Raw genomic sequence first — 13,608 nt, 5'->3', positions numbered from 1 at the left:
CAATTTAAATATTACTAGTATTTTGGACATATGATTTTGGAAGTGAAAAGAGTACATTTAAACCAAAGGACATGAGTAAAATATTTGGAAAACTCATGTTTGCTCGTAAAAATTTGAAATATCCATTTGAGTCGCAGAAATGAAGAAAATGTATTTCTATTAGTCGTAAATTTCATTTTTTTCCAAGTGTACAAGTTTCAGCCAGATTCGACCTTATATACCTCGATAAAAGAGGATGCAAATATCCTAGATGGTTCATATGGTATTTGTTCTCAAATCGTTACCTAATTCTCGAGTGTAAATTTGGGCAGCACGCTCTTTGTATTTACCTATTTTCCAGCCACTCATGCCTTCATTATTTTCCTCAATCAATCCCAAAGTCATACACAATATAAATTCATCACCACAGCCGTTCAATAGGCTCAAAGTCATCCAAGTACAAGATTTAGCTAGGAAAATGACCGGAAATAAGCTTTAAGCTAAGGAACCAAAAAGGCAGATTCACCGCTACTTAGCGTATCGGACATAACCGAAACTACGCTTATTGGATTGAAGTGCAAGTTATACCGTTTCGAAGCTAAGACAGAGGGCTATAATTTTGATGAAGACTACTTATTGCAGTTCTCATCCTAACTAGGTCAAAGTTACCAAAACAACCCCAGATTTTCCAGTTCGAAACTCACTGTGAAATTCAACTAGCAGTTCTGATTCATTCAATCATATCTCAGCACACACAACTCCGATTTAGGTAATTCTGAAGCCATTTGAAAGCTAAGATACAAGGCTATAATTCTTAAGAAGACATCGACAACCAAATCAATAGTATTCCTGGTCAAACTAACAAATTACAGAAGCTGATTATCAGTTTCGGACAGAAACAGGGTAGCAGGGGTATTTCGGTCTTTTCACTGGCTACGTTGCTCTGATTGGACTGAACTTTTGCAGGAAACTATAAAATATCAGTCTCTACAACTTTCATGTTTCATACTAAGGCCAATTTGGCCTCTAACTAGGGGTAACAGTACCGGGCAGAACAGGGAAAAATTGAAACCCTAATCTGGAATTTTCCGCACAAAATGGAAATTTTCCGCAATTCGCTACAATTTACGCACTATAGCTTCATTCTAGACCATTTCCAACCATCATCCATGGCCAACCAATATAAAACATATAAAACAGAAAAATCATGAATAAATAGAAAAATTCACCAATCTCAACCAAAAGTCATGAAATATCACTTAAAATTATCTCTTTAACTCACACAAGCTACCAATTGAACATCATTAAGATCAAAGGAAAGGTGTCTTAGTCACTTACCTTGCAAACTCAAGAAAAGAACCAACTTAACACCTCTTGCTTCCAAATCACTTCACAACTAACCTCACTACTACTCAACTAAGGGTTTTTATGGAGAATTTGAAAATTTAAACGGTTGATTTGCTAGATTGAGCAAGATTGGAGCAAGAAATTTGAGAGCTTTTTCCTTTCTTTTCTCTTGAAGATGGCCGACCAAGAAGCTTGAAATGGAGGGTAATTTTGGGTCAATTTTTGTTTAATTGATAAAGTGGTGAATAGTGGTCAAAAGCAAGGTCAACTCACAAGGTGACACTTGTCACCCTCATTAATACATGGCTATCCTTTGTCTCTCCAACTCTCATCCATTGGATAATCTCTAATTATCTCTTAACACCTGCTAAAATAAATCCGGTATCCCAAACTTAACCTAACTGGCTGAATTTTATCGAACTTTCCGCACTAGCGGGTCCCACGTCCGGTATACGCTCTGAATTTCTCAAAAACCAACCGATACTAGAAAAATCATTTAAAAACTATATTTACTCTTAAAACTTATCTAGAAAATTTTTCTAATAAAGAAAATGCAGAAAAGCATGCAATTAAATAGAATAAAACCTAGAAAATAAGAAAATTTACGGGGTCTCACACCCTCTCCCCCTTAAAAGAATTTCGTCCTCGAAATTCCTTATCATCGCCTTTTTCAGGATACAAAAATTTTACTACTTCTTTCTTACGATTAAATTGAGCATCATACTTAGCTAACAGATCTGTACCCCTTCACTGGCCATACTCATTAAATTCTTTGGTATAGTTTCTTCTTCCTTCCCAAATTGTAATTCTGATACACCATTCTAATGACCAAACGGTGGAATACCAAAATCTTACCTTCCACGTCCTCTAATGGGTCAGAAACTTGATGTTGTTCTAAGGAGTACACTCGAGTTGACACTTTCGATCCATTCTTGTCCCCCTTCGACTGGTCAGGGTTGGTCGTAGTTGGCTGTTGGCTCCTACTCCCTTCTCGAGATCGGCTTGGGCAACTTGCGATTTGATGATCTGCGCTCCCACAACGCAGACACTTTCTTCCTTTCTTCCAGCAGATATCCTCCGTGTGATTCGACTTCCCACAATACCCGCAGAGACCACGAGAAGCAGAAACTGAGCCTCTCTGTGAGGCACCACTTGACATCCTCGGTAATTGTACTCCCCCGTTTTCCCTTCCAATCTTAGGAGGCGTACCCTTATCCCCTTGCTCTGAGCTACTTCCAGGAAATCACCTTTTCTTAGCTTGAAAGTTTCTAACTTGAAATCTCGCGCTTTCAACTCGTTGAGTTTTCTCTACCGCATCACTAAAGGTATTGAGTTGGGCTACAGTCAGGTCCTTCTGAATCTCAACGTTTAATCCATGGACAAAACGCTTTATCCTCCTTTGCTCAGTCACAATTAACTCGGGAGCGAACTTGGACAACCTGGTGAACTGGCTCTCATATTCGGCGACGGTTTGAGTTCCTTGGCGAAGCCTAATGAACTCATCTTCTTTCTTTTCCTGGATCAGAGGTGGAAAATACTTCGTGTTGAACTCTCTCACCAAATTCACCCACGTCCTTGGGGTTTATTCCCTTTCCCATTTCAGCCTTATGATATTTCACCAAGAACGGGCTGCTCCCTCCAGTTGGAAGACAGCAAAGGTGACCTGTCGCTCTTCAGTATAATGTAGTGCGGCAAATATATCAATAATCTTCTCTAGCCATCTCTCGGCCACGTCAGGGTCTAGTCCTCCCAGGAATTTCAGTGGCGAGAACTTCTGAAATCTTTCGAGGGCTTTATCCTCACCCTCTATGTAATTACCAGGGTTTCCCGGCTGATGATTAGGATTTTGGCTCTGATGTTCTACTACGTGAGCCAAAAGGTCAGTCATACGTTGGATAGCAGCAGCCACTTGAATGCTAGGATCCATTCCAGGTTCAGGATTAGGTCCAGGAGTTGGTTCCCGATTCTCTCCTTCATTTGAGGTTCCACGCCCCCGGCCCCGTCCACTACGAGTACCCTCCATTTGACTTAACCAGTTTAGGGTTGAAGCGCGAATACCATATTAAAACAAAGTATGCAGGTACAAGTGATAAAAGCAGACAATATACAAATAGCATATTTTTAGCAGATAAATCACACAGTAACAGTCAGTCAGATACAAGCAGAAGGAATCGCATGAAAGTCATTAAAAGAACTATATACTAACTAGGCCAATGGTACACAAGCGACCAACCAACAGTTTTTTCTCTCAAGACTCCGTCCACAATCATCCCTAGGCAGGGTCAATCATCCTTAATGATACCCTAACACATCATATCAAGTTCCGTTGAATCAGATTTCTAATTCGCCCAAGTCATTTCTAACCTAGGCTTTCATCCCTTTTCGTATTCAGGCACAAGAATCCAAAACAAGATAATTCACCACCCGATCTAGCCAGTCCCAAGAGTAAATCATCTACATTTGTAATTCCTACCTGACATATGTATCTATAGTCTCCAAGTACCAGAATAATGTTTTGAACCCTATAATACACCGTGATTCCTAACTTATGCTCAAAAGAGTACTTAATCCCTTACACTCATTCACATGAGCGAGACCACAACACCACTTGGCCCCAAACTCACTCCGCACTGAGACCACGCGAAGCGGCTCTGATACCACCTTTGACAGCTCCATCTCACCCTAAGACGAACCAAAGGGTTTGGAGGACCGCCTGCCCAACTCTCGCCGGGACTACAGATCCGAAACATACATAAACCCTTACAAACGCTCAAAAGAACTTCAAAAAAGTAACATTCAGAACCAAATGAGCTAAAGTAAAAGATACAATCAATCTTTGGTACAGCGTTCCCACGAAAATTAAAACGAAATGGAAGAGCCGCTGCTACGACACAATCCATCCCAGTACCAGTACACTTTGTTTAACATGAGAGAATGTACATGCCCAAATATATGTCACATAAACATGAGAAAACACTTCAAAATATACATAGTAGTAAGTTTACAAACCAAAAGAAAACAATGTATTAAGATAGATTTAGGATTTCCAACTTCCACGGAGCTATACAAAATGGTGTTTATACAAAGCTCAATTCATTCTTCAAAATGATCATTGGTCCAAAAGATGGTTCCCTGTAAGGAAAACAAGGATAACGGGACGGGGTGAGCTAAAAGCTCAATGAGGTACCAAAAGTATAAACGGTAAGAACAGTAGAACTCATGAAAAATCACTTTTAAGGCACATATTCACATCAAATACAAGAGATGAAAGAACACCACAATGTAAACGATACAGGTGGTTCTCAGGAGCCAAATCCCCGTTGCAATACTTGATCCAACCTCGTTGAACCTCCGTCAACATTCAAATGAAGGAATCAGTCCCGTAGAACACCACTTTAACGCCAAAATCCCGTTCACCAAACATACCCCTTACCGGGCCCGAACGCCAAACAGGAACAGGAATGGTAATACTCGAATATACAGCTAAATCTTGTCATCACCACAGCCGTTCAATAGGTTCAAAGTCATCCAAGTACAAGATTTAGCTAGGAAAATGATCGGAAATAAGCTTTAAGCTAAGGAACCAAAAAGGCAAATTTACCGCTATTTAGTGTATCGGACATAACCGAAACTACGTTTATTGGATTGAAGTGTAAGTTATACCGTTTCGAAACTAAGACAGAGGGATATAACTTTGATGAAGACTACTTAGTCTAGTTCTCATCCTAACTAGGTCAAAGTTATCAAAACAACCCCAGATTTTTCAGTTCAAAACTCATTGTGAAATTTAATTAGCAGTCCTTATTCATTCAATCATATCTCAGCACACACAACTCCGATTTAGGTAATTACAAAGCCATTTGAAAGCTAAGATACAAGGCTATAATTCTTAAGAAGACATCAACAACCAAATCAGTAGTATTCCCGGTCAAACTAACCAATTACAGAAGCTGATTATCAGTTTCGGACAGAAACAGGGCAGCAGGGGTATTTCGGTCTTTTCACTGGCTACGTTGCTCCGATTGGGCTGAAATTTTGCAGGCAACTATAAAACATCAGTCTATACAACTTTTATGTTTTATACTAAGGCCAATTCGGCCTCTAACTAGGGATAACAGTACCGGGCAGAACAGGGAAAATTGAAACCCTAATCTGGAATTTTCTGCACAAAGTGGAAATTTTCCGCAATTCGCTACAATTTACGCACTATAGCTTCATTCTAGACCATTTCCAACCATCATCCATGGACAACCAATATAAAACATATAAAACAGAAAAATCATGAATAAATAGAAAAATTCACCAATCTCAACCAAAAGTCATGAAATATCACTTAAAACTAGCTCTTTAACTCACACAAGCTACCAATTGAACATCATTAAGATCAAAGGAAAGGTGTCTTAGTCACTTACCTTGCAAACTCAAGAAAAGAACCAACTTAACACCTCTTGCTTCCAAATTACTTCACAACTAACCTCACTACTACTCAACTAAGGGTTTTTATGGAGAATTTGGAAATTTAAACGATTGATTTGCTAGATTGAGCAAGATTGGAGCAAGAAATTTGAGAGCTTTTTCCTTTCTTTTCTCTTGAAGATGGCTGGCCAAGAAGCTTGAAATGGAGGGTAATTTTGGGTCAATTTTTGTTTAATTGATAAAATGGTGAATAGTGGTCAAAAGCAAGGTCAACTCACATGGTGACACTTGTCACTCTCATTAATGCATGGCTATCCTTTTGTCTCTCCAACTCTCATCCATTGGGTAACCTCTAATTATCTCTTAACACCTGCTAAAATAAATTCGGTATCCAAAACTTAACCTAACTGGCCGAATTTTACCGAACTTTCCGCACTAGCGGGTCCCACGTCCGGTATACGCTCTGAATTTCTCAAAAACTAACCGATAATAGAAAAATTATTTAAAAACTATATTTACTCATAAAACTTATCTAAAAAATTTTTCTAATAAAGAAAATGCAGAAAAGCATGCAATTAAATAGAATAAAACCTAGAAAATAAGAAAATTTACGGGGTCTCACATAGGGTGCAAGACTACGTGGAAACAAGCTCTAAACCACCAAGTATCTTCCTCTTTCAAGTCTTCCTCCAAACTTGAGTGATGATCCAAGAAGGTGAGCAAGATTGGAGTGAGTTTTTGGGAGCAAAATGGAAGAAATGCTAACTAAAATTTTGGCTAAAATTTGGAGAGGGTTTGTGTGTGTTGTTGGTGAAGTGATGGAATGAAAAGGAAAAAATGACATAAAGGTGCTTTGGTACAGAAAGGCAACAAATGAATAGTGGGCAATTAATGTCCCTAATTGAGTTTAATTTAACTCACTCACTCCTAATCCCTCAACTAACTTTTCTTAGTGTACTATTAATCATCCTTAATTCTCCAAGAGCATTGCACTCTCGGATCGAATTTTGCCTCGAAAAAAGTGTATTCACTATTTCTCACTAAACGAGCCGCATAAAAATTAAATTTCCTAGCAAACGTTTTAAAATATAAAATGAGACATTGTTCCATGCAAATAAAATTAAAATAGATGAAATAAATTAATTGGAGTAAATGAATAAATAAATAATTAAATAAGTCAGTAAAATAAAATAAAAGTAAGTAAAATAAAAAATTCGGATCCTTACAATAATTATAGTGGATACCACTTTCTTTTTATTATACTTGAAAAAAAATAGAAACTAACCTACAAATGAAAATTAAGGACCCTTATCCAAAACTCTTTCTCCTCTACCAAAAAACTCAATTTTAAAAAGAACAATAACAACAAAATAGTTAATAACTATATGTTTTCATGCCTATTGTTACTTATTTGCACTTATTATTATGTGTGCAAAATCAATCAAATTTAAAAGAGCAAGGAAACTTTCTTATTAAACAAAAGCAGATAGAGCAAGAAAAAGGAGCTTTCTTCCAAATATAATTTTTTAAGAGAAAGAAGTAATAACTACTTTTATATGGGTACTTCCCTATTTTTTTTCTTTTCCTAAATTTAAAACCTAAATCACTACCCACTCTATTTCTATCATATCAAATCCCTGAAAAAAAAATTTTGAATGATGGTGCTTGCGAAAAACTGGATGGCTGCAAAATTAAATCCATTACACATGAATGAAACCAGACGGCTGACTATTTTTTTGGAGAAAAATCCCTGAATTTTGGGCAAAAAGGAAACTCCTAATCTATGAGGAGTTTTAGGGTTTTCATATTTCTAAGTACAATCAGTATGTGAGAGAGTCATTTTTGTTACAAGAACTGAAGAGTATTTGCTAGTATTCTCGGCCAAAGAAGAAGAATAAGAGATAAAGGTTTCGTTTGTTTCTTGCTTTGAGTTAATTCTTTGTAATCCAATGGGTCAAACAACAAATAATGCATAAATTCATTTGGGCCTTTTAGGAATCAAAAGTATGAAACTCATCAAATAGAACAAAATTTCTTCTCCTAAAATCTAGCATGTGTCACGTGTCAAATGAACAGTAAGACACTTGTCAAAATGAGGAGTAGTTACAGTGGAAACCACTCTCTTTTATACTTGTGGAAGAAAAATAAAAAATAGAAACTAACTTATAAATGAAAAGGACCCCTATCCAAAACTCTTTCTCCTATACCAAAAGACTCAATTTTAAAAGGAAAATAGCAGCAAAATAGTTAATAATTAGGGCTGCAAGCTAGTCGAGTCGAGTTTTGGCCTAATCGACTCGATCCTTGACTTAGTTTTATCGAGTTCGAACTTGAGTTCAAACTTGACAAGTTGCCAAATTAAAGTTCGAATTCGAGCATTTGAGTCGAGCTCGAGCTCAAAAAAATAAAAAATAATTATTTTATTTTTTAAAAAATAAATAAAATAATTTTTTTCTTAATAAATAATAAAATGTTAGGGATATATATATAATTTTACTATTAAAATATAAAATATAAAATATATATATTTGAGCTCGTAAGCCGGCTCGCGAGCTAACGAACTTAATGTTTTTGAGCTCAAACTTGAGTTCAAGTTCGATTTGGCCAGCTCGATCTCGACTCGAGCTCAATATTGATCAAGTTCGAGTCAAGTTTTGACTCGAGTTGCTCGCGAGTGGCTCAATTTGTTTGCAACCCTATTAATAAATGTATTTCTTCATGCCTATTGTTATTTATTTGCTCTTATTATAATGTGTGAAAAAACAATCAAATTTAAAAGAGTAAGGAAACTTTCTTACGAAACAAAAATAACTAGAGGCAGAAAAAGGAGTTCTTTTCCAAATAGAAATTCTTTAGAAAAAGTAGTAATTACTACTTTTATATAGGTACTTTCTCTTTTTTCCTTTCTTAAACCTAAATCTAAATCACTAGCCACTCTATTTCTGTCACATCAAATCCCTAAAAATAGAATTTAGAATGATAGTGCTTGTGAAAAAAATCCCTAGATTTTGGGTAAAAAGGAAACACTTAACCTATGAGGAATTTTAGCGCTTCCATGTTTTCAAGTACAATTGGCATGTATGGGAGTCATTTCTGTTACAAGAACTAAAGAGAATTTGCTAGTAATATCGGCCAAAGAAGAAGAAGTAGAGATAATAGTTTCGTTTGTTTCTTGTTTTGTGTTAATTCTTTGTAATCCAGTGAGCCAGATAACAAACAATACATAAATTTCTTTAGGTCTCTTAGGATAGCAAAAGAATGAAACTAATCAAAAAGAACAAAATTCTTTCTTCAAAAAATCTAACATGTGCCAAGTGTCAAATAAGCAACAAAACACTTGTCAAAAGGAAAAGTAAATATAGTGGAAACCATTGGGTTTGTTTGGATACCTAGAATTTGGATAACGTGGTTGGAAAAAATGAAATCCATGATTTGGATTTTTTGACCACCTGTGCCGAATTGAATTTTGAGAATCATGAGCAATTATGACTTTCGCATGCCCTCTGGTGGATAAGAAATGTCCTTGACAGCTATGGGTCCCACACTTCGACCCACCACTCATCTCAGTTGTTTTCACATGTTGACTACATTGGCCGGCGGACTGAGATTTGGGATTAGAAGCGATTATCATGTCCTTGCATGATAAGACAAATAACATTCTACTATTGCATTAGATTTTTGATAAAAATTTATTTTCTTATTAGTCTTCCAAATACCTAAGTTGGTGGAGCACAACCGCGAGCAAAATTTGGCCTCTTCAATCCATTGATTTAAAAACATGACTAAAATGCTCCAATCACAAACAAAGCACAACAACTAGTACTAAAAATATTATTTGTGCACCGAAAGCTGAATTCCCAAAATGTCAATTGTGTGGGTATTGCTGTTCAATTCGGTAGCCTAGACCGAATGCGTATAACAGGTGTGCTTGCTTCATGAATAGTGCCACTTATTTTTATAGGCATTGAACATATGTGCCGCATTACATCTCTCATGGCAATCCATTGATCAATTACTTCGGGTGGAGAATGCAACGGTTGTATCTCGGGATAAGGAGGAATTGCACCGTGAATATCTGAATCTCCCATACCAGGGTGTGTACAGTACATATCATTTGGCTACTAATCTCTAATGCAGTTATGCACGGTACAACAGGCAATAACTACATTTATCTGAATTGTCATCATATAGTTCGGCACAGCTCCCTATAAGCTAGCAAATCTCCTCTTAAAGACACCAAAATTTCATTTTATGACATTGCATAGAGCAGAATGCCTGTAATTAAATAGTTCTTTGGCAGTGGCAAATCTCCTTCTCCTACGACCACTTACATCTACTTGTCGTCCCCTATAAGGTAGTAAGAAATCGGGCAAGTTTTAATATGCGAAGTCAATCAAGTAGTATTTGTCTATCACAATTTCTAGATACAATCGAATTACTTGCATGGAATTACTGCTCCATATATGTATAGGAATTATAAATTATACTTGGAGGAGGCATTGGAAAGTGATTTGGGCCGGTCAAAACTCCATTCAAAACTCGGGCATCATGTGCACTTCCCTCCCAACTAGCATACACATATACAAATTGCATATTGTGATTGTATATAACTAATACATTTTGTGATTGCACTCCATGTCTATTGGTGTATGCCACTTGTTGTCGACTCGAGACAGAAGTAGGTATGTGTGTCCCATCAATGGCTCCAATGCAGTCCTTTAAAACCAAAATAATAAAACACACTTTTAGATGTATTTACACACCTGGATGACTTTGTGGACTAAGTATCACCACCATGGCCTAAAAATAAAATAATAAATATCAATGGCCCCATCTTGTAACGAAAAGCAAAGGGCAAACACTTTTAAGTACAAGACCCAGCTCTATTGGTCTTTTTTTTTTTTTTTTAGGCTCATGGGATGTAAGAATATTTAGCTGGCTTGAAACCTGCACATTCAACATTAGCTACAATTTTTTAAGAACTGAATTTGCATCCCTAAATATGATAAAAAGACAAATTGAGGTATTGCTGCTGTGTACAAACAACTGTAAAACTATGGCACAACAAAGTATTATGGGTTAAATTTTTTAATAGCAGTTTGGGTTAGACAATTTAGCTAACCTTACTTCAAACCATGGATAAAATCTCTTGTCATTCATAATTTTTAGATGGATTTCATCCTGCTGTTTTGGAGTAATGATGAATTGAGTGAATATGTATAACCCTTGAATGACTTCGTCAATATTTCGGTGCACTGTCTCTATCAAATGGTTGAATCGGTTAGCAATTATTGAAATTCGCATGTTGTCACTCATCATCACCAAAGTCATTGCCAATGCCTCTTCTATTGTAATCCATTTCTGATGGTTCTGCGAGACAAATCCACATTCGGACAATACGTTGCACAATCTCATGAAAGAATCTACAGTTAACCTTGTTACATCCATAATTCGGATGTGACGGCTTGACATCAATTCTTCAACCCAGTGTCGGCTAGTTAATGCAGATGTCCTATACAATACCTTCTAGATAGGGGCCCCGTATGGTTCTGCATTTGAGCCAAATAATAAGATAGCACAAGCTGCAAATAGAAGATCATCTTCATCCGATGACGAACTCGTCCCTTGGCTATCATGAAATGCTCTCATTTGTTGTTCTGTCAGAAAAGAAAGAATTTTGAGGTAATTTGCTGTTTAAAGCCTTGAGATGCTGATCATAACAAGCTTTTCGTTTAACAACAAAATATGTGTTTTATACCAATCGACCCATCCTTTTAAAGGCAAGATAACCCTTCATGGCCACTTGTCTGTTACCTATCCATGTAGGGGTGCACGCGATCCCGACAGCAGAGTGGAGAATGGGCTATTCTATAGTTCGTCTTTGTTAGTACCACCGAATATATGCAGCCTTGGCTCATGCCTTGTCCACCATTGCAACATTTTGTTGTATGGTTACAATAAGCTAAAACAAGAAAGACTGCATGACACATCAAATCGCATAGGGCCACTAATCAGTTTTGATTGTTTTTGCAACTTCTTGCAACAGCATGCATCTTTGCCTTAGTCATTTTCATTTTCCAGCTAGATATGGGTTTAATTTTTACGCAGCTTGTACATTTATGCAATTTAACCCAATATTCTGCTTCAATCTTCGAAGCACTCTATTCAGTAATTCTTTGGCAAACTATAACTAATCGTCAGCTCTACTTCTCACTTCAAAGCATATATTATTGACAACAGTCCAAAACTTCACTACTTTACATACCCCTCGTTGGAAGTTATCCTAAAAAGAACCATAAATTCAACCCCAAATTTTGAGGACAAATTTGAGGGACAACCAATTACTTCTTTCAGCATGTGAAAGAAGATCGGCTATGAGATGCATTTCCAAAAAGTCATGTCTAACCTCATTTGACATGCATGAGCACTTACAAATGAGCTCACCTGTTTGACCCAAGTCTCTTGTTCCATATTTGAGTTTCCCAATATCTCTGGATGTCCCAACCCTTTTTGCTTTTCCAAGCAAAATTGGATTTGTTTGGCTGGGAGCCTTGTAGTACGTGTGATTTGTGAATGAGATTAATAATTGATTCCGTTTGCAAATATAGATCATTTTCTATGGGTTAAATTGTAAAATACCTGCCTAAAATAACACACTACATGATTTAGGCTTCGTAAATCATCAATTTATTGAGTTAATAAAGCCAATTTTTTATAAATTACTATCGAACTTATAACAACCCTATGATTGATGAATTACCTTAATAACGATTCTACTAATTCTTTTTTTTTTCTGTTCCCACGATATAGCAACTTTCATCACCATTATTATTAGCACCATCCATGTAAATAAGATCGTCTTAAGAAATATCAAGTTACAAAAGGCATTAGAAATCATAATTTGTTTTACGTATGATAGATAAGATGTACACAATAAAATTCTTTTTTTTTTGCTTGTCTTCAATTAGCACGCTTTAAAAGAAAACAATTGTTTGTAAAACAACCCTATGTATGTATAATGAAATGTTTAAAATGTATATTTTGAAAATTATGCCCCATCCAAGCTGGTAAATTTTCTAAGTTGCTGAAGAAAACACATAAACAGCTGGTATTTTGTGGGGTGTCTTAGAAAAAATGAGATCAGCTAAATTGGTTATGGGGATTGTAAATGTTCTCGTCATAGTTCTTAATATTTTCCAGTTATTTATATACGAATTAAAATGTGCAAACCTAATTATGAATTATAACGCAAATACATAGAGATTAGTGTGTTAATACACTGTAAATACTTCTTAATATTTGTATATTAATATGCTTTTTGAAAATTACATTTAGTTAGAATGGTTTAGAAATAAGTGTAATAAAATAAAAATGATGTAACTATCACGTAAGAACAGCTACAGGGAATTTGCTGCATTTGTTACAAGTAATTACAGCAAAAATATCATTCCATTTGCATCCTCAGTTGATTGGAATAATATAGCACAACTTGATATGTATAACGGAGCTAAGTGGTGCAATTAGTAGTTTTGGCTGCAACTCATAAGTTGGTGCATAGTATAGGGTTGTATAGCAATTAACCCTTTCAATAACTAATCACATATTAAGTAATGTCAAGTATTAAGTTTCTGTGAACATTTAACTTCGTACACCATGGTATTTTTTATAATTTTAATTCATAGAACTAAAATAAAACTTAGCATAGTAGTTTAACTACATTTTTCCGCATGAACAAATAAATAATAAATAACTAGTACTTTCCTTGAGAAAAGTACATGAATAAGCTGTTTGATGAAGAAAATAATGGGCTATCCAAATCTGATACGAAGGGAATAGGAGTGCCCTTCCAACATTCAGGGTATCTAC

The sequence above is a fragment of the Coffea eugenioides genome, chromosome 2, assembly GCF_003713205.1.
Source record: "Coffea eugenioides isolate CCC68of chromosome 2, Ceug_1.0, whole genome shotgun sequence".
Lineage (NCBI taxonomy): Eukaryota > Viridiplantae > Streptophyta > Magnoliopsida > Gentianales > Rubiaceae > Coffea > Coffea eugenioides.
Note: the sequence above shows the minus strand (reverse complement) of the source record.